This window comes from Alexandromys fortis, unplaced genomic scaffold (assembly GCF_014885135.2).
Source record: "Alexandromys fortis isolate MF-2015 unplaced genomic scaffold, M_Fortis_MF-2015_v1.1 scaffold_26, whole genome shotgun sequence".
Classification (NCBI taxonomy): domain Eukaryota; kingdom Metazoa; phylum Chordata; class Mammalia; order Rodentia; family Cricetidae; genus Alexandromys; species Alexandromys fortis.
In genome coordinates, this window is record NW_026067894.1 from 4,818,760 (window position 1) to 4,838,094 (window position 19,335).

The 19,335-nt window shown below is 44.6% G+C and overlaps 1 protein-coding gene across 3 annotated transcripts in view; it reads left to right on the plus strand.

The window, feature by feature from the left end:
- Nucleotides 1–1,168: 1,168 nt before the first annotated feature.
- Nucleotides 1,169–19,335, plus strand: part of Zbtb40 (zinc finger and BTB domain containing 40) — a 65,830-nt gene continuing 47,663 nt past the window's right edge. For all 3 annotated transcript variants that reach the window (XM_050153455.1, XM_050153444.1, XM_050153466.1), the window contains exon 1: nt 1,169–1,317. The gene's annotated coding sequence lies outside the window, so the exon portion shown is untranslated. The remainder of the gene's footprint in view (nt 1,318–19,335) is intronic.

A 19,335-nucleotide genomic window follows, 5' to 3' on the forward strand; every position in this document is an offset into this window, starting at 1 on the left:
CTACACTGGCTGGGTCTGGGGGGGGGGGAGGGGCTTGAGGGTGTCTTGAGCTAACCAAGGTCAGAAGACCCAGTTCACTGTGGCCAGCACCACTCTCCAGACTGGTCCTGAACTGGGGTCCTTAGCTGTGCAAGAAATCCAACTGCACACATGCAAACAGGCGTGTGTGTATTCGCTTCTCTCTGCTCTTGTGGACGTGATATGACTGTGAAGTCCATGTCTGGCTTTGACTTCTCCAAAGTGATGGACTAACCTACAATTGTAAGCGGAAATAAATCTTTCTCTCCTTGGTCCTCCTTCATCTTACTATGTAGCCCTGGGTGTCCTGGAAGTCCTTCAGTAGACCAAACTGGTCTCAAATTCAGAGATCTGCCTGCCTCTGCCTCCAAAGCACTGGGATTAAAGGATAGGCCACCAAGCCTGACTCATTATGTTGCTTTTTGTCAGCGTGCTTTATCACAACAAAAACGAACTACAACAGCTGGCCAGAGTGTTCCGATGAGCAGAATTGTACGAACGTTACAGTCTCTGGCAGTGGGTGCAAACCGCGGTGACAGTAAATACGATAAGCCAGGTGACAGCAGCAGTCACCTATCGAGGTGGCAGTTCTACTCGATAGATTGAATTTCTGGTTTCAAACGGCATTGCACCGAGTCCAACTGACAGCTACAGCACTGAATATTGTCACTGCTGATGGAACAGCTGTAATCACAGAGGGAGCTCGACTCTGCAACAAGAGGCTTGCTTGGATCTGGGTCTGACATCGGTAGCAGGGACAAAAAAGTCTGCGTGTTTGACTGCCAAGACGCTAGGATCGGGGTGCAGTAAGACGAGAGAGAACAAGGGTAAAAGAATACACGCCAAGCCCAGTCCAGAATAAGTCCCGTCCCCGTCCCGCACGTGACCGTGTTCGCTGTTATGGAAAACGGACAGAAACTTTTGTTGTCTCCACGCTGATGCTCTCAGGGTGGCCCAGGTAATGAGGGACCACACCAGACAAACTTCTCCCAAGGAACTGGGGCGGAGTTCAGAGGTCAAGAACAGGCTAGCAGACAGCTTTCCCTGGGAGCCTACCATTGGTGGAGAGTGACCACGTGGTACAGGCACCGCCTTCTCGCGAGACCACCCCCAGCACGTGACTGGCGCGAGCACATCAGAGACTCTGCCCTCAGCGTCCCTCGGCCCCAAGATGGCTGCCTTTTGGCGTCTTTGGCGCTGTTGAATGGAGAAAGCTTTATTGTTCCCTTCGGGCAGGAGTGTTCGTGTCCTCTATGGCGCTGTCAATAAAGAACGGCAGTTTGAATCGGTACTGAGCAGGTAACCATAGAAACGGCGCTGGGACTTCTCGTGGAGACCCCTGTTGCGGCAGCGGCCCGAGAGATTCCCTGAATGAGGGGCGCCCCGGGACCCTTGCGCACTGCGGGCTAAGCACGTGGCGAGCTCCGCGGGGCTCGCGTCGGTCACAGTCGCCGCTGTCCTCTGGAAGTGGCCCAGGGATGGCCCTCACCCCGGGCGTAATCTCGGTCGTGAACTCCTGCGGGAGGACGCGGGACCCTGCCTGGCAACCGTGGGCCTTTTTACCCAGCTCCCCGCGACTGGCCAGCCGACGCCCGCCCTCCCAGGGCTCCCTCCCCGTCCCTGCTCTCAGCTTTTGTTTACTGCGAAACGAGAATGGTTTATCCGTTTTAAAATAGTTGTGGGGAAATAGAAGTCATATGAAATAAAACTTCAGCTCCCAGAAGTGAAGTTGCACCGAGAAGCAGCCACGTTCATTGTTTATGTGTTGTCTGGCCGCCTGCCCGACGCGGGGCGGGGGAGTGCTCGCCGTTGCTTGGCTTTTATTCCGCTTTGATGGAAAGGCCCGTGAAGCTGGAGTCATTTCTCAGTGGCGCTTTACAGAAGTTTGCCAGCCTTGGCCCGAGGCACAAGTAGATTGAGCTAACGTTCGTTTGACACAATACCCTGACTTCCGTGTCACGGTCAAGTTAGTTTCTCATACTACGCAATGTTGCCCGCCCAATGCATCCAATAGACCATCTACTTTATGTTTACACATGACGTTGGAAATATTTTTCTTTTGCAAAAGAAATGACGTGAGATTAAGCTGTTTTGGGGTGTACTAGGTCATAGAACCCACAATCTGAGCCTAACACTGGGACACCCCTGTTGCCTCAGACTGCTTTCTCCCTCTGGAAGTGTTCTTTCTTGTAATTGTATCCAAATCGTGGTATTGGTTATCGCTGTGTGAGCAATCTCAGTACTTGGCATAAATTATACCCACCGGTCATGTAGACATGGTTCTTCTGTGATGGTATTTCCCAACCCCTGTCGTGTGTGTGTGTGTCTGTGTGTCTGTGTGTACACGGTAGCCGAGGTTGGCCTTGGGCTCCTGACTCTCCTGCCTCTCCCTCCCAAGTGTACCCCTTGCCCAGCCCCCTCAAACTTTTAACGGTTGTTTTGTTTGTTTAACACCTAGGCTTGCATAAGCGAACTTAATTAGCCGTTTGCTTCTACTGTGTGCAGGTCTGATTCCTGGAAATGTACTAGTGCACAAGATAGCCCTGACCTCTGTCTCTTTGGAATTTAAATTCTTCAACGGGCTTGGGTGATGTACAGGTACACAGAAACAGGGGTCTTGCTGCACGGCCCTGGCTCCCCTTTAACTTGAGAGCTTCTTTCCTAAGCTTCCAAATGCTGGAATTGCAGTTGTACATTACCCCTGCCTGTCTGACAAAAAATAATTTCAAACCTATCTCATAGCACCAGAGCAATAAATGAGTAGTTAGTGCTCATTGAGCAGTTTCTTTGTGCCAGATACTGGCACTAAAGCTTAATGTGAACTGTCACTTAGTCTGTGACACAGACAGTGTTAGGATTAACCTTTTACCCTGGAGAGATGGCCAGTATTACATGGTTTATGCATGGGGAGCATGGAGCTGAAGTAAACAGATCATGTCATGCTGTGTTCCATCTGTTGTCTTCCCTGCCAGCTTGTGAGGTCCACAAGAGTAATGCCACATCTTACTTTTGTGGCCTCAGCTGCTAGCCCGTGCCACAACTTGATGTTTTCAGGAAGGTAGTAAATATACAAACCTTTAACATCCACTGAGCAAATACTTGAGAATTTGTTCTACACCACGAGCACTGGTAGAGCTGGGTGGCTTGACACATTGCAGAGTGGTTGTCTGCTCTTACGGTCTGCACAGTAGGGTGTTGTCTTGCTTATTGAAGAGAAAAATGTCTTAATAGGTCCTGAGTTTGCTTTCTGAGAGGGGGGTCTTCTTGGTCTTAAACTGGTAATGCAACTTATCTCCTTGTTCTATTGTGGAGTGCTGGGGTACAGTGTGCTTACTATTGTATGTAATTACATCCAATTGGAAAGACTAACCTAAATTTGACCCCAGATGTGTTAAATAATAGTGAAATTTCAGATGTGTCACAAGCAAAATGAGGGGCAGGAGGATGTGTGTTTTCTATCTTTTGGGGAGAGGGAGAGATAGATTTCTCTAGTGTTTAAATAGAGGGCAGCTTACCCAAGTGGAATTTAATTGTTCTTTTAAATTATCTAAAAATTACATTAATTGTGTATATGAACACACACGTGTGGTGAGGTTGGGGGAGGAGAGTGTGGATGGGGAGAGGTGCCTGGATGCGGCAGTGTGATGGTGGAAGGATGAAGACAGTTTACAGGAGTTGGTTTTCTCCTACCACCACGTGGCTCCACCATGAGGGACTGAACTCAGGTCAGACTTGGCAGCAGGTACCTTTGGTCCACTGAGCCATCCCACCAACCCAGCTATACAATTGTCTATATAGAAAGTTTTTTTCATCATTTTAGCACTTTAAATTTAGAACTGTTAATGTTCTTCCATCAGGGATACCTGCATTTTGGGGATGTTGGGAATGTAACCAAAGTCTGTCCCACAGCAAACATGTGCTCTGAGCCCGAGCTACACCTTCAGCCCCGATATCTGCACTTTCTTGGGACTTTTTGGGGAAATCTAGGGTGTGTTTGCAGTTGATTGTTGATTTCCTTTCAATGTTTTCTAATGAAGCAGCATCCTTTAAGAGCCAGGCGTGGTGAGGCACACCTTTAATCTGTGCATTCCGAAGGCAGAGGAGGGTGGATCTCTGTGAGTCCTGTGCCAGCCCACCAAAAAAACGAGAATCGTGAGGCTGTGTCTCAAAGAACAAAATCATGGCATCTTTACCGTGGTGTGGAATACTTGAAAAGCACCAGGCTTTTTGAATAGGTATGAACAGAACAAGAGCGTGAGAAACGATAGGCTGTACTAAATCCACGGAGCACTGGAGCTGTCATATGGAAGAATGAATGTCAGGTTTTGCTTTATACTGTATGCAGTAACCGTGTTAGGCATGTCATCAGAAGATGTCAACCAGGCCAGCGAATGGAGCTGGGAGCTGGCCACAGAGTGGCATGTTAATGCAGTATTGAACTGCAAGCCCAGAATTAAATTGCTATTTCGGGTTTGGGTGGGACCTTTCCATCTGAGCGTTGCTGTTTCTACTTTGTGATTTGGGTTTGTTGGGTTCCAGTAAAGAGTAGGTGGTAACGCCAGCTTTGAAGCATGGTATGAAACTGCAGGAGGAGCCAGGGCATACCAATTTGTTTTCCAATCTATTTTATTTCAGTTCAGAGCATCAGTGCAGACGGCAGCCCAGGAAAACAGGCCGCACTCTGGCAACACTCAGCTGCATTTGCAGATTGAGGAAGACTGAAAGTAACCAAAGTGCAGCTTGTTTTCCTGGGCTGTCTGTCTGAGATGATGCTCTGAACTGAAGTGAAATAGATTGAAAAACAAATTGGTGTGCCCTGTTGCTCCATCCTCAGTATGCACGCTACCCCTCCCCAGCATACCTGGGGAACAACGGCATTGGCCCCTCAATCATTCTGAGTTCTCACCCCTGTGAGATTTTGATTTTCCTGAGGAAATTGAATTGGGGTATGCACTTTTCTGAACTTCCAATAGCTTACCTTCCAAAGCCATCATCTGGAGAATGTGGAGACCCAAGCTACTAACCACACTGGAAGGAATTAAATATTAAGGACATTTAAGTTCAGAGATGAAGCTGTCATTTTCTTTAAGCTGTGCAGAGGGTACAGTATTTCATTCACAGAGAGCACACAGTGTGAGGCCCTGGCAGTTCTCCAGGGAACAGAGGGCAAGGAAAGAAAGAAAATGACTTTCCTTCTATTTCCCTAATGTTACTTAACTCGGATCCTCAAAATTTCGAAACCAAACAACTCATTTCCTTACACAGAGTAAATAGAGTATAGCTGATTCATGAAAAACCGAGATCGTTAACATCCAGGGAAATGTTGACTCTCAGTGGATCTATGAGGCCTCTGAAAATGGCTACGAATCCTCCAGAATGCCATTCTTGCAGGAGGAGAACAATCCCTTTAATCAGATCTCAGAGAGTCCTTGACCCCTCAAAAGGAGCAGAGCCCATAATGAATGCCACGTGTAACACCAGACCAAAGTCATGCAGGCAGTCCTTTGTGCACATCTGTGCCCTTGACATGAGTTTTAGAAGTACCTTTCTAGGTTTTGTTTCTTATATGAAGTGGTCAGACATGATGGATAAACTTAAGGGCATGCTTCAAAATTCCTTGTGAATGTTAGTGCCTTACAGAAGACTAGTGAGATGTGGATGGTGTCTCTTAGTGACCTTGTTAACAGATCTGCCTGCCTGCCTGCCTGCCTGGATGGGTTCAAGTGGCACTGGCTGGCCTTAAGATCTTCAAATTCCTGATTCTCCTTGCCTTTTCATTCTGAGTACTAGGCTTACTGGTGTGAGCTACCAAGCCCAGATTGTTGTTGTTGTTGTTTTTTCTTCTTCTTCTTCTTCTTCTTCTTCTTCTTCTTCTTCTTCTTCTTCTTCTTCTTCTTCTTCTTCTTCTTCTTCTTCTTCTTCTTCCTCCTCCTCCTCCTCCTCCTCCTCCTCCTCCTCCTCCTCCTCCTCCCTCTTTTTCTTCTTCTTCTTAATATTTGATGTATTTCTTTTTAGTGCCAAGGATTAAAATCAGCCTTGCCCATGCTCAGTATGCACCTTGTCACACAGCTTTATCAACTGCAGCGAATGTATTGTTTAGAGTGACATGGAGTGAATTTTTTTTAATGTGTACAACATGGTGGTTGACTGTGTATTACATGTCACCTTGCAGAATGGTAAAGTCTAGTTGATTACACAGTTGCTTCTTTCAGTTCACAGGAGATGGTGGTAGAAACTGCTGCTGGTTAAGCCGCTTTTCTGTTGTGTTGGTCTCTGCTCCCCTCTCTCCACCTCTGGTTAAAGCTACTATGACCTCTGTGTTGGATGTTGCAACAGCCTTGTAGCATGTAACCAGATGCTTCATAACTACCCCTTTAGGGTATTTTATCCCGTCACATTGTCCCCTCAAAGGCCCTTCTATTGTCTGTTTCCACTGTTTCCTATTTAGTACTTAACACTTTGTCCTGTGTTTAAGAAGCATTCAGTATCCACCCACTAAATAGATGAACAAACTAGACAAGGGGAAATGAGAGAGGGTGACAGAGTCCTGCACCCAGGCACTCCTAAATCTGCAGCCTCTGATGCAGAGCGGTTTGTCTACCTTAACCCATCCCGGAAATACCATTATCATAATAAAAATTGCTGTCATTGAACACACACAAAGTGCCATGCACTGTGTTTACATAACTATGTCATGTAGTCCCGTGTGCCTTTCGTAGCCACTAGGCATTGGATATTATTTCCTCCTTTGGTATATTCACCTGAATAAGGAGCTTTCACCTATTTTATATTAATTTTCACATTTTCTGATTCTAAGCAGAAGTGGAAGCCAGTGAGTACTAGTTTTTCTTGAGGCGAGTAGGATCATTCAGGCTTACTCCAGTAAGTGAGCAGCCTGTGAGCCAATCCTCATTTCAAAGAAAATGCCATACAGCAGCTCAGTGTCCATTGCACAAACTGACTACAGCCTTCAGAGCTTCAGTACTGACTATTTGAACATTTTGTTTTTTTGAGAAGTTCATACACAAGTCCTGTGTTTACATTATTTCTACACCACAATCTCCCCTTTCCAATTTTCCCTCGTGTCACCTGACTACCTCTCAACTTTATGACCTCTTAAATATTACTGTTACATATATGTTGCTCTGAGTCCATTTGGTGTTGTTTGTATGTGTTTATTTTTATAATTTAAGGACCCAATTATTAGCATTTTTTAAAAAATTATTACTACTGTGGTACTAGGGCCTTTTGGACATGGTAGGAAGTGTTCTACCATTGAACTAGAATATCCCAACTTCTCCTAGCTCACACTCCTATAAACTCTGAAGAACAATTCCCAGTGTATTAATTTGAGGATAAGGCTTGGGAAAGCACATGTTGAAGGCTCCATGCGAGAACTGCAGCGCTAAACTAGGCTTAGTTCTGCGTCAGGCCTCTTCACATTTACAGCTTCAGTTGTCCTGGGAAAGGCAGGAGGGAGGGAGGCAGGCGTGCCGTCCTCAGCCTGCCTGTGTTCTCAGCTTTGGCATGAGCTTCTCATGCAGAATGCTGCTCACTTCTGTCTGCAGCCAGCCAGTTCTTGCTCATGCTTCACTGCCTCTGTGTGTTCTGCCTGCTTGGCTCCTCTCTCTGGCTTTATTGGAGCTATTGGTAGTGATTGATTTTCAAAGGGCTGCCCCTGTTCTGAGTGCCCAGCTCCTAGCCCGATGTCACAAAGGTAGCAACTTTAAAGTAAGTGACAGTGAAATTTGCTCAATTAGCCCGTAGGTTTGGCATGGCACTGCAACTTTTAAGCGTCTGAGGGCCCGGCAGTCATTAAGTATGACCAGCCTGGACACAAGCTGCCCGTTCATCTGGCCCTCTGCTGTCAGTTGCCCTTAGTTCCAGTCAGGCTAAAACCAGAGGGAGACTTCTGAAGGTCAAAGTCCAGACGGTAGAGTAATTGGCCCCTAGAGTTCTGGGTTTCTTTCCTGGGCTGCAGCATGGTGAGGATGAAATTTTCCATGTTTCTCTTTGAACATTTTTGAGCAAATAACGATGGAATCCCACAGGCTCTTTGCCGGCGTTAAAGGCAGTGGAGAAGCTACACTTTTGCATTATTTTTTTTTTTTTGTTAGTTCCTTAAGATAACCCTCTTGTTAGACTCCCTTGTGATGGACTGGGGGAAAGCTAGAGATAAAAGCCATTCCCAGTTCTTCAAAGACAAAGGAAGAAGTTCCCAGCACAGGCAAGGAGCGTGACGTTGCTCTGTGGAGCTCACACAGAAGGAACTGAGGGCCCAATGATCTGAGCATTGCGGTAGGACATAGTGCAGAAAGACAGGCGTCTGGAGTCTTTGTGTGCTTCTGTTCTTCTTTACAAAGGTGGATTTAGGCAGAGAGGGCTTTCCTCAGCTGGGTCATAAGCTCCCTGGGAGCAAAGTGTCTGTGAGTGTGAGACATGACACCTGAGCTTGGCAGAGCTCTGCTGCTTGCACAGGCCACTCATAAAGAGATAGCAACTCATAAAGAAAAGAGTTTGGGATCATTGTTTTGGAGGTTTGGGGCTCATGGTTTGGTCCCTGGTTGGTTGGCTCTGTTGCTTTGGGGTCTGTGGTGAGGCTAAGAGCACATGGAAGACCAAACTCCTCCATGCCCTCTAGGATATACCCCAGTTCCCAGACTTTCCATGCACCCCCACCTTTTAAGTTTTCCCCACCCCCAGTAGCTCTATTCTGAAGTACAAGCCTTCAGCATGTGAGCCTGTTAGAGCATTTAAGATCTATACTGTGCCAGAGCTTCACACAGCAGAGAGTAAGTAGATTTTACCATGTCCTCCGTCTTACTGGTGCTGGGGCAGAATCCGGGGCCTCAGGCATGTACAAGTGCTGTACAGAGGAGCTTCACACCTACTTTCTGCTGTTATTTAAAAAAACACCTTGTTTATTGTGTGTGTGTGCAGTACCTCTGCAGCAGCAAGTTGTTCAGATATGAGAAGACTAAGATGCCAAGGTTCATTGAATCTCAGGTTCTCAGGCTTGGACCTTATAATTTTCTGGAAACAGTATCGTCTCCAGCATCAGACAGTGTGGGTTCATTTACTGACTGCTACCTACTGACTGGGTTATTTGGACAAATCCCTTCATTTTGCCAGGCCTCCTCTTCCTAAGTGGAAAGTGGAAACTGACTCACTGGTTTTGCAGAGATTGTGTAAGGCTTGTATAAGACACTTGCCACCATGCCTAGGGTACAAGAGATGCTTGGTAAATGTTACCTGCTATGGATGGGTCCCTAGGGATACCTCATAACTGTCTTTCCAGAGTGTCTTCCTCATTGCTTACCATTTGGAATATACGGTTGACCTGTTTGCCTATGGGTTTCATCCATGATTTAATCAACCTTGGGTTGAAAATATTTGGGGGAAAGTTCTTCTAAGGAACTTCTACAACTCATAAACACTTTCAGTAATGTAGCAGGACACAAGATTAACTAAAAAAAAAATCAGTAGCCCTCCTGTACATAAATGATAAATGGACTGAGAAAGAAATTAGAGAAACATCACCCTTCACAATAGCCACAAATAACATTAAAAAAAAATCTCAAAGTAACTCTAACCAAACAAATGGAAGACTTGTATGACAAGAACTTTAATCTTTGAAGAAAGAAATGAAAAAGACACCAGAAAGTGGAAAGATCTCCCATGCTCTTGGGTAGGTAGAATTAACATAGTAAAAATGGCAATTTTACCAAAAGCAATCTACAGATTCAATGCAGTGCCCAGCAAAATTCTTCTCAGACCTCAATAGAACGGTACTCAACTTCATATGAAAAAGCAAAACACCCAGGATATCCAAAACAATCCTGTACAATAAAAGAATTTCTGGAGGCATTACAGTCCCTGACTTCAAACTCTACTACAGAGCTATAGTACTGTATTGTACATCCTGGTATTGGTATAAGAACAGACAGGAGGACCAGTGGAACTGAATCAAAGACCCGGATATTAATCCACACACTTTCAAACATCTGATTTTTGACAAAGAAGCAAAAAAATATCAAATGGAAAAAAGAAAGCATATTTAACAAATGGTGCTGGCATAACTGTATATCAACATGTAGAAGAATGAAAATAGGTCCATGTCTATCACCATGCACAAAACTCAAGTCCAAATGGATCAAAGACCTCAACATAAAACCAGCCATACTGAACCTCATAGAAGAGAAAGTGGGAAGTACACTTGGATGCCTTTGCATAGGAGACCACTTCCTAATATAACCCCAGTAGCACAGACACTGGGACCTCCTGAAACTGAAAAGCTTCCGTAAAGCAAAGGACATGGTCAACAAGACAAAACAACAGCCTACAGAATGGGAAAAGATCTTCACCAACCCCACATCAGACAGAGGTCTAATCTCCAAAATATACAAAGAACTCAAGAAATTGGTCATCAAAAGAACAAATAATTCAATAAAAAAAAAAGGAGTACAAGACCTAAACTGAGAACTCTCAACAGAGGAATAGAAAATGGCTAAAGACACTTAAGGAAATGTTCAACATCCTTAGTCATCAGAGAAATGCAAATCATAACAACTCTGAGATTCCATCTTACACCTGTAAGAATGGCCAAGATCAAAAACACCGATGGCAACTTATGCTGGAGAGGTTGTGGGGAAAAGGGAACACTTCTGCATTGCTGGTGGGAGTGTAAGCTGGTACAACCCCTTTGGATGTCAGTGTGGCGATTTCTCAGAAAATTTGGAAACAACCTTCCTCAAGACCCAACAATACCACTTTTGGGTATATATCCGTAGGATGCTCAATTATGTTCATAGCAGCTTTGTTTGTCATAGCCAGAACCTGGAAACAACCTAAATGCCCCTCCACCAAAGAATGGATAAGGAAAATGTGGTACATTTACAAAATTTGCAGGCAAATGGATGGAGCTAGAAAACATTATTTTGAGTGAGGTAACCCAGACCCAGAAAGACAATTATCATATGTACTCACTCATAAGTGGTTTTTAAGCATAAAGCAAAGAAAACCAGCCTATAAATCACAATCCCAGAGAACCTAGACACACACAACAATGAGGACTCTAAGAGAGACTTACATAGGTCTAATCTACGTGGGAAGTAGAAAAAAACAAGATCTCTGAGTAAATTGGGAACATGGGGACCTTGGGGAAGAGGTGAAAGGGAGGGGAGCAGAGAAAAATGTAGAGCTCAATAAAAATCAGTAGAAAGAAAATATTTGGGGAAGAATACACCTGTTCTGAACATGTAGAGTTTGTTTACATAGCATTTGCATTTTTAAGAGACATAAGCTTACAGAAGGATGTGCAGGGGTAATTTGGAGTTCTGCACAATGTTCTGTGGGCATTGGGCATCCAAAGGTTTTGATAACTCTGGGGGACTAGAATCAATACTCATGGGTACCAAGGAGCAGCTATTTATTATTGTGAATTTAATATGAACTTAGGGCTGGGGTAAGTATTTATACCCTGGGTTTAATCCAGATCCAGTTGACCTGTCAGTGAGGAATGGGAGGTATCCACAGGATGTCCTGGACCAATTACAGTGAGATCAGCTGCACATGTAATATAGAAAGCAGGAAGGGTCTTCCTAGACTTCCACCATCAAGGAACTGCAAGCTAAAACACTCAATTATGGAGGCTGGAGAGATGGCTCAGTGGTTAAGAGCATTGCCTGCTCTTCCAAAGGTCCTGAGTTCAATTTCCAGCAACCACATGGTGGCTCACAACCATCTGTAATGGGGTCTGGTGCCCTCTTCTGGCCTGAAGGCATACACACAGACAGAATATTGTATACATAATAAATAATAAATAAATATTTTAAAAAAACACTCAGTTATGCAATTTGAGAACTGAGCCAGGGTCACCTGAGAAATTCCTCATTACCATTCTGTGCTGAGTTTTGTATGAAATTCCTCAGATCATAGCCTGTGCTCCTAAGAGAGGCCTCACACTACCCAGTTTCTCCCTTCCCTAGCTGGCTTTCATCCCAAACAGCTGTGTGAGATGAACAGTGGGACTGTCTGGTCTTTGCTCTCAAAAGCCATTATACAATGATGACACTCAGTAATAAATACAAACATTTCAGCAGGGGAACGTCTATGTTTCTCTCATTGAAGCAGTGGCCTGCACCGTGCAATACCTCCTCACTCTGATAAGTGTCTGCGAGGCTGCTGGAGCTGCTGGTTTGTATCAATTTGCAACATCTCGTGAGGCAAGCCCTAAAGTCATCCCTGTTTTACCAAGGAGGAAACTGAGTTCCCAAGAATAATCAATCTGCCTCAAATCTTAGTTCATTAGAGGGCAAGCTGGTATTCACTCCTGAGCCGCTATGTCTAGGGGGCACACTCCAGACCTTTACTGGTAAGCCCACAGCCTTTAGAATCACAGCACTTAGTGGGCTGCTGGGCCCCTGCCAGAGCGCTTTCATTTGTACATTAGATGGAGATTTGGAGTTTTAGAGTTTTGCTCTGGGTTAAATGTGTAGTCCAGATGCAGTCCCTGCCGAAGAAAGATGTATTCAGATAATCAAGTTATGAGAACTTGTAAGTCATCCAGGTTTTCAGGTCAGAGCAAAAGGCCTATCAGTGGCAAAGCCAAGGGTCTTTTGTACACCTAAGAGGCTGGATTTGAAAGCATTAAAGCAGTGATTGCTTGTTGAGACTCTTGACGGCAAGATGGAAAAGTTGGCATTAAGTATAATGCAGTCACAATCCCCAGCTGCTCATTAGGCGGCCGTGCTGCTCAGGGGATTTTGCAGTGGAGTCTGTGAAGAGTAATCTGGGATGAACTGGATCAGAGCAGCGTGCCCAGAAAGGCACCTAAGTCCTGCAGAGCCTCCTTCTGTTGTAATAGGCGTGCACAATCGCTTGTTTCTATGAATTAGTCAGACGATAAGAGGGTACAAGCAGTTTGCTATGCTATTTTGATGTTTTTGCATACTTGTATTTTGTAGAACGCCTCAAGAAGAGTTTCATTAGGAATTGAGAGAATCTGGGAAAAGCAATTAGTTGCCTTGGTTGGTTGTTAGAGGCAGGGTGGGAATCCGATGCCTGCTCCCAGCTTGGAGTTGTGGAAATCAGCCTTCCCAGTGATCCTTAATTTTCTTTTTAAAATTTTAAATAGTTTTTAAACGTGTATTTTTAACTGTGTGCATATGTGTAGATTAGTGTATATTTGTGCAGGTGTTCGTGGAGGCCAGCAGCATCAGATCCCCTGGAAGTGTAGTCTCAGGAGGTTGTGAGGCCCCATCTTCTGGAAGGACAGATGTGCTCTTCTGCACTGAGCCATCTCTTAAGCCCCCCTTTCTCCTCTGTTTCCTTGAGGATCTGAGGAAGTGGTGCTGATGCTGGTGCTGACAGCTGTTTGAGTGATTGAGTATGTACTGCATGTACTGTGCTCACCCAGCCTTTCAGTAGCCCTGTTTGGGAGAGAGAAAACGGCTACATAGATTCCAGGATTTGTAACATAGTTTTGTTTTTCAATTGGAATTCACACCACACTGTAGTTTGGTTTGACTACTAAGCCACACCTGGGGAGAGAGAACTCCTTCCCCCAGAAAAAGATGCAGTTGGGCATCTGTGGGCCATGTAAGGAATTTGTGACTACTCTTTCCCTACACAGTGTGGCCTTAAACCCCACCCTAGACTTAAGCAAATACCCCTCTGACAGTGTCCTATTTCCTAAGCTTGCTACCTAGTAGAGTGTAAATGTTTAGTGAGTGAACTGTGTTGGAGAAGCAGCAGCATTTTCCTCACACTACTAAAAACTCTTAAAGTGTCTAATTTTTTTCCAGGAAATGTATTTAAATGTAATTTATTAGATCTAATTTATTTAGATGTAATTCAGTTTAAATTGTGTGGTTAAATACCTGTAACCATTACTTCAGACTTCATTTCCTCCCTGCAGTCTGTGGTAACCACTCACCCTTTTGCAGTTCTTATGAGTTTTCCTTCTGTGGACATTCTTGTGCAATGTGTAGCATGTGGTAAGCATGCACTTCTTTCTATGGCTGAATGTTATTCCACCTTATAGATGTGGGCTGTGCTGATGCGTTTGCATTAGGTTGTTGGCACTGCCTGCTGTGTTTCGTGTTCCAGTCCATACCATTGCAGAAGTTTCTGTGTGAGTGTTTGTTTTCAGCTCTCTCGTGTGTTTACCAACAATGGAGCTGCTGGGCCATTTGGGGTTTTACTTTTTGTCTTGAAGCAAAGTCTGTGTGCCTGAGCCCCCTGAGTGGCAGATTATAGGTGTGCATCACACATCAGGTGAGCGTGTTTAGCTTTTTGAGGAACTTCCAAATTGTTACCCAAGGCAGCTGCACCATCTACATGCCTGCCTGCACTCTGTAGGTTTCCAGCCCTGCTGCATGCTCAGCAGCACTTGTGTTTTCTCTCCTTGTCTGCTCCCTTGCAGCCTGGTGCTCATTGGCTGTTTGGTCAGCCTAACGAACACACCTGTTCAATCCTTTGCTCACTTTTGGGTTGGCTTATTGGTCTTTCGTTATTGTGAAAGCTAATTCTTCTATGCCGTCCTTTTCAGATCGACGGTTTCTATGTGATGTGTTTCTGTTCTATGAGTTACCCTTTTACTTTCTTGATAGTGTCCTTTGATATAGAAGAGTTGATTGTTTAGTTTGTGTGATTCTATGTAGCCTAGGCTGCCTTAAACTCCTGATCCTCCTGTCCCCACTTCCCAGGTGAACAGAATACAGGTGTGTGCCACCATACTCTGAAAAGCTAAGATGACATGATATCTGGGTTCTCTCTTGTCTCCGGTTACTTGTCCTTTGGTATCATAGAGAACTTTGTCCAGTGCTGAATGTGGAGCCTAGGCTCTTATACATGCTAGTCAAGCAAGCACACTTCTGATGAAATATACCCCAGCCAACAGCCTGTTTAAATGGCTGCATAGTATGGCTCTATACTGTATTTACTTAAAAATATTTTGTATTTTAAATTTTTAAAGTTTTTATTTTGTGTGTGTGTGTGGTTTTGTTGTTGTTTTGCCATTAACACTGTTGCTTTCAATACAGTGCGGGTGAACATTTCACTTTCTTTCTCTGCGCTGTCAGAATTCTAGAATGAATCTATTTTTTTTCTATCAGGGATTACACATTTTGTTATTATGTACCTGATATGTAAATTCATTTTGGTAAAACAGTCAAATAGTGGCACAAGTAAATAAATCGTTCTCCATCCCCAAATATTCCTATCCTGTCAAAGGGCATTTTTCTCATTCTAGATGAGCAGGTCGGCTCCATATGACTTACCAGTATGTACTTCCTCAGCATCATGTGAGTGCCCACTCATTGTTCCCTCTTTTGCATTAACATGCTGGCATTTTTATAATGTGAGCATCTAAGTTGGGGTGGTCCATCACCTAAAATCCCAGCTCTGGAAGGTAGAAGAGCAAGAGACAGAAGTTCAAGGTCAGCCTTTGCTACTTAGCAGGTTTGAGGACTACATGAGACACATATACACAACTCCCTTCAACACTTACTGAATATTTAGTGTAGACAACACTGTTAAGATGTTAACGTTCAGTAATTAAAAGGATTTAACCCAGGTCGTGGAGTTTTCCAAGGAAGTTTAACAGTGAGTCCTATGTCATAAAACTATTTCTCAAATATTACCATTGAAATTTTTTTCTGATTTAATTGCCTTCAAATTGTATTAATGTTCTTAATTTTCTTAAAACAATCTTATTTTACATACCAATCCCAGTTCCCTCTCCCTTCCCTCCTCCCACTCCCCCCACCTTCTGCCCACCCCACCTCCAACCACTCCTCAGAGAGGGCGAGGCCCATGGCGAGTCAGTCACCAAAATCTATCACATCACCTGGGACAGGACCAGGCCCTTCCCCTTGTATCTAGGCTCAGCAAGATATCCCTCCATAGGGAATGGATCCTAAAAAGCCAGTTTATGCACTAGGAATAAATACTGATTTCACTGCCAGTGGCCCCACAAAACCGCCCAAGCAACACAACTGTCTCCTACATTCAGTGGGCCTAGTTCGGTCCTATGCAGGTTCCCTAGCTGTCAATCTGGAGTCAGTGAGCTCCCACTAGCTTGGGTCAGCTGTGGGTTTCTCCATATGGTCTTGACCCCTTTGCTCATATTATTGCTCCTCCCTCTCTACAACTGAGGAGTTCGGCCCAATGCTTAACTGTGGATCTCTGCATCTGTTTCCATCAGTTACTGGATGAAGGTTCTGTGATGACAGTTAAGGTAGTCATGAATCTGATTACAGGGGAAGGGCAGTTAAGGCACCCTCTCCACTATTACTTAGATTCTTAGCTGGGGTCATCCTTGTGGAGGAGTTCCCTGGTAGAAGTTTCCAGGTCACTTATATATTCTATCCTGTTATCTGCAGATTGTGAAAGTCTGACTTCTTTCTTTCCAGTTTGTATACCCTTGATCTCCTTTTGTTGTCTTATTGCTCTAGCTAGAACTTTGAGTACTATATTGAATACAGAATGAATGGAGAGAGTAGACAGCCATCCTTCTAGTGTCAGTGGTTGATATTTTAATCACAAAGAAGAAATAAAAAATATGCTGTGTACCACGTCCAATGCCATAACACAGAGCCCTCCCTGCTGAGGGCCTCTGTTGTTTTGCTAGAAGTTGGGTGTTTTAGTTTTGCCCCAAATACAAACATAAGATCCAGAAGCCAGGATCCTGATTCTGGCCCTAGCATTACTTAGGTACATGAATGACTTGCTGGTAGTCCTTGCTGAGATCCAACTCACTATCCTTCTGCCTTTGTGTGGTGAGGCACCATCACACCCAGCTTTCATCACCTTCTTATGAAGATCATTTCATGGTGGTATACATTGATGCATTCATTTCCTAGTTTTAATCTGGTAATGAATGATAGGAAGGTGAGCTGAGTATTAAGTGAGTGAGGCATGTGGAGAAAGCCAGGGAGGATTGAGGTGAGGGGAGCAGAGAGGGAATGAGGGGCGAGTCTGTTGCAGCCAGTGTGTGGTTGGCAACCTGAAAGGGAACAGGATGAAGATGAATTTGAAGTGAGCTTCCTTGGGCTTAGGCAACTTGGAAGAGGGAGAGATCTGATCTGTTACAGATAGATGCTCAGAGCAAATCAAGGCCTTGGCCAAAGTCAGTGAGGATCCTCTTTGCGTTCTGATGGAGCCATCAAAACCTCAGCTCATGGCCAGTGCTCAACAGAGTCCTGTGTGCACCTGTCACAGGAGAGACTGGGCTGCAGAAGAGTATGGGACATCAGTGGCGGGAAGAACAAGACACTGTCATTTGGCATTGCGCTCTGATCCCAAAACTTGCCTGCTGAATTTGGAGCCCAGCATTTACTTTAATGACCAGGTGATTTGCAGGATTTTCTCTAAATGTCAGTTCCATATAGCCAACTTCTTGTTCTCTCTGTGATTTGTAAAGGGCTTTCTGATGTTCTGCTCCAGCTACTTGCATCTTTTTGCAGATAACTGCAAAGAATAGGCATAGATTACATTATGAATCGATTCTCTGATTTATATTGAGTTATTTATGTTTCTTAAGTCCAGCCAACTGTGAGACTTTGAAAGGTTAGTTTATGTATCTGTAAAGGCTGATAGCCAAGTCAGACCTTTTGGTAAATTAAGTTCAAGCCATCTGGGGAAGTTTCTTGGCAGCCAGCTAGCTGGCCTATGCCAGGAGCACTTTCCTAGATACATCGCGTCACTCAGTCTCCAGCAAAGTGCAGTAAGGCTCCTCAAGCAGAGATGTTCCCATCAGGGCAGCTAGCATTTCATCTCTCCTGGAAGAGGCTTGGGGAGCCCAGAAGCTCTGGCAACCAAATAAACTGAGGCTTTAAATGAGAACAGGGAGCCAGGGGCTGAGAGGATAGCTTAGTGGAGAAAAGCCCTGACTGTATAAGTCTGGTGACTTGGGCTTCATCCCATCCACCATATGTTCTAGTTCCCTTTCTGTTGCTGTCATAAAACACACTGACCAAAAGCAGCTAAGGAGGAGAGGGTTCATTTCAGCTTACAGTCTGTCATTGAGAGAAAACGGTGGAGGAACTTGAAAACTTGAGTTTTCCAGTGCAGAAATTTGTAAACAGAAACCATGGAGGAGAACTGCTTGCTGGCTTACATACAGGTTCATGTTTAGCTAGCCTCCTTGTATATAGCCAGGAATCAACTGCCTGGGGAAAGCTGCCCACAGTGGGCCAGGCTCTCCTACATCAATTAACAATCAAGACAATTTCCCACAGAAATGCTCATAGGCCAGTCTGATCTGGGCAGTGCCCCAACTGACATCCCCTTTTCTCGGGTTACTCTAGGCTGTGACAGTTATCCAGGATATCACATAAAGCTAAAAGGAAAGAACTGACTCCACAGGGTTGTGCTCTGACTTCCACATGTATGCTGTGACATCTCTCTAATAATAAATAATATTTTAAGGATAAGGAGCCAGGCAGATCTGCATTTGAGCTGTGCCTAACATTAATGACTCCTCTGCAGTCTTGGCCAAGTTCCCTTGTTGGATACCAATTTCCTTTACTGTAAAATAGAGATAGTAACTTTCTATCTGATGGGGATGTCAGGAGAATTAAACAGGAGGTGGAAAATGCTTAGCATACACAAGACATTAGTCCTATGCTCCTGGCGTTGGTGTTTGAGAGTCAAGGATATAGAAAAGGGCAGGTCTAGGACTGGCCGAAAACGATGTTTTAATTTCCTCCTGCCCACCCCCTTGATAAGAAGGAGTTCCTGTCCTAGGAGTCTGGGGATAGCCCAACACAGAAAATCTGACAGTTGGAGGGCGAAAACAATGTGCAGTTTGCAGGAGCCCATGCACCAAGTGCATGTGGGAGGCAGCTTTTGTAGTATTCAGATGTGACCGGCTTCTTCAGCTTCTCTGGGGGAGCTGAAACCCTCTACTGAGAGACAACTAGGAGCTGCACATGGTCTCTGATAGGAAAATTGTTCTGATGAGTGACTTGGAGCTGAGTGGGAGAGGAACTGGGGTTAGGTTTTTTGAAAGCCTTCCCAGTATTGCTAAATTCCAAGGCAGTGTGCAATATTGAGTTTTAATTTTTGACTCCACAAAGGAGAATAGTGGTCTTAAATGCCATTAGAGGCAGCTTTGAGGATCTTAGCAGGCTGCTGAGTTGTGTGGAGGAAGACAGATGCATTGTGTTTAGAGAAGAAATGCCACAGTAGGTCATGTATAGTGGCATGAGCCAAGATCTGTTCACTGTGCTCAGTTCTGCATATTTATGGCTTGTGTGTGCCATCTTCAGAGGCCTAACCAGGTCCCAGTGACTGCTTAAGTAAGGAATAGCT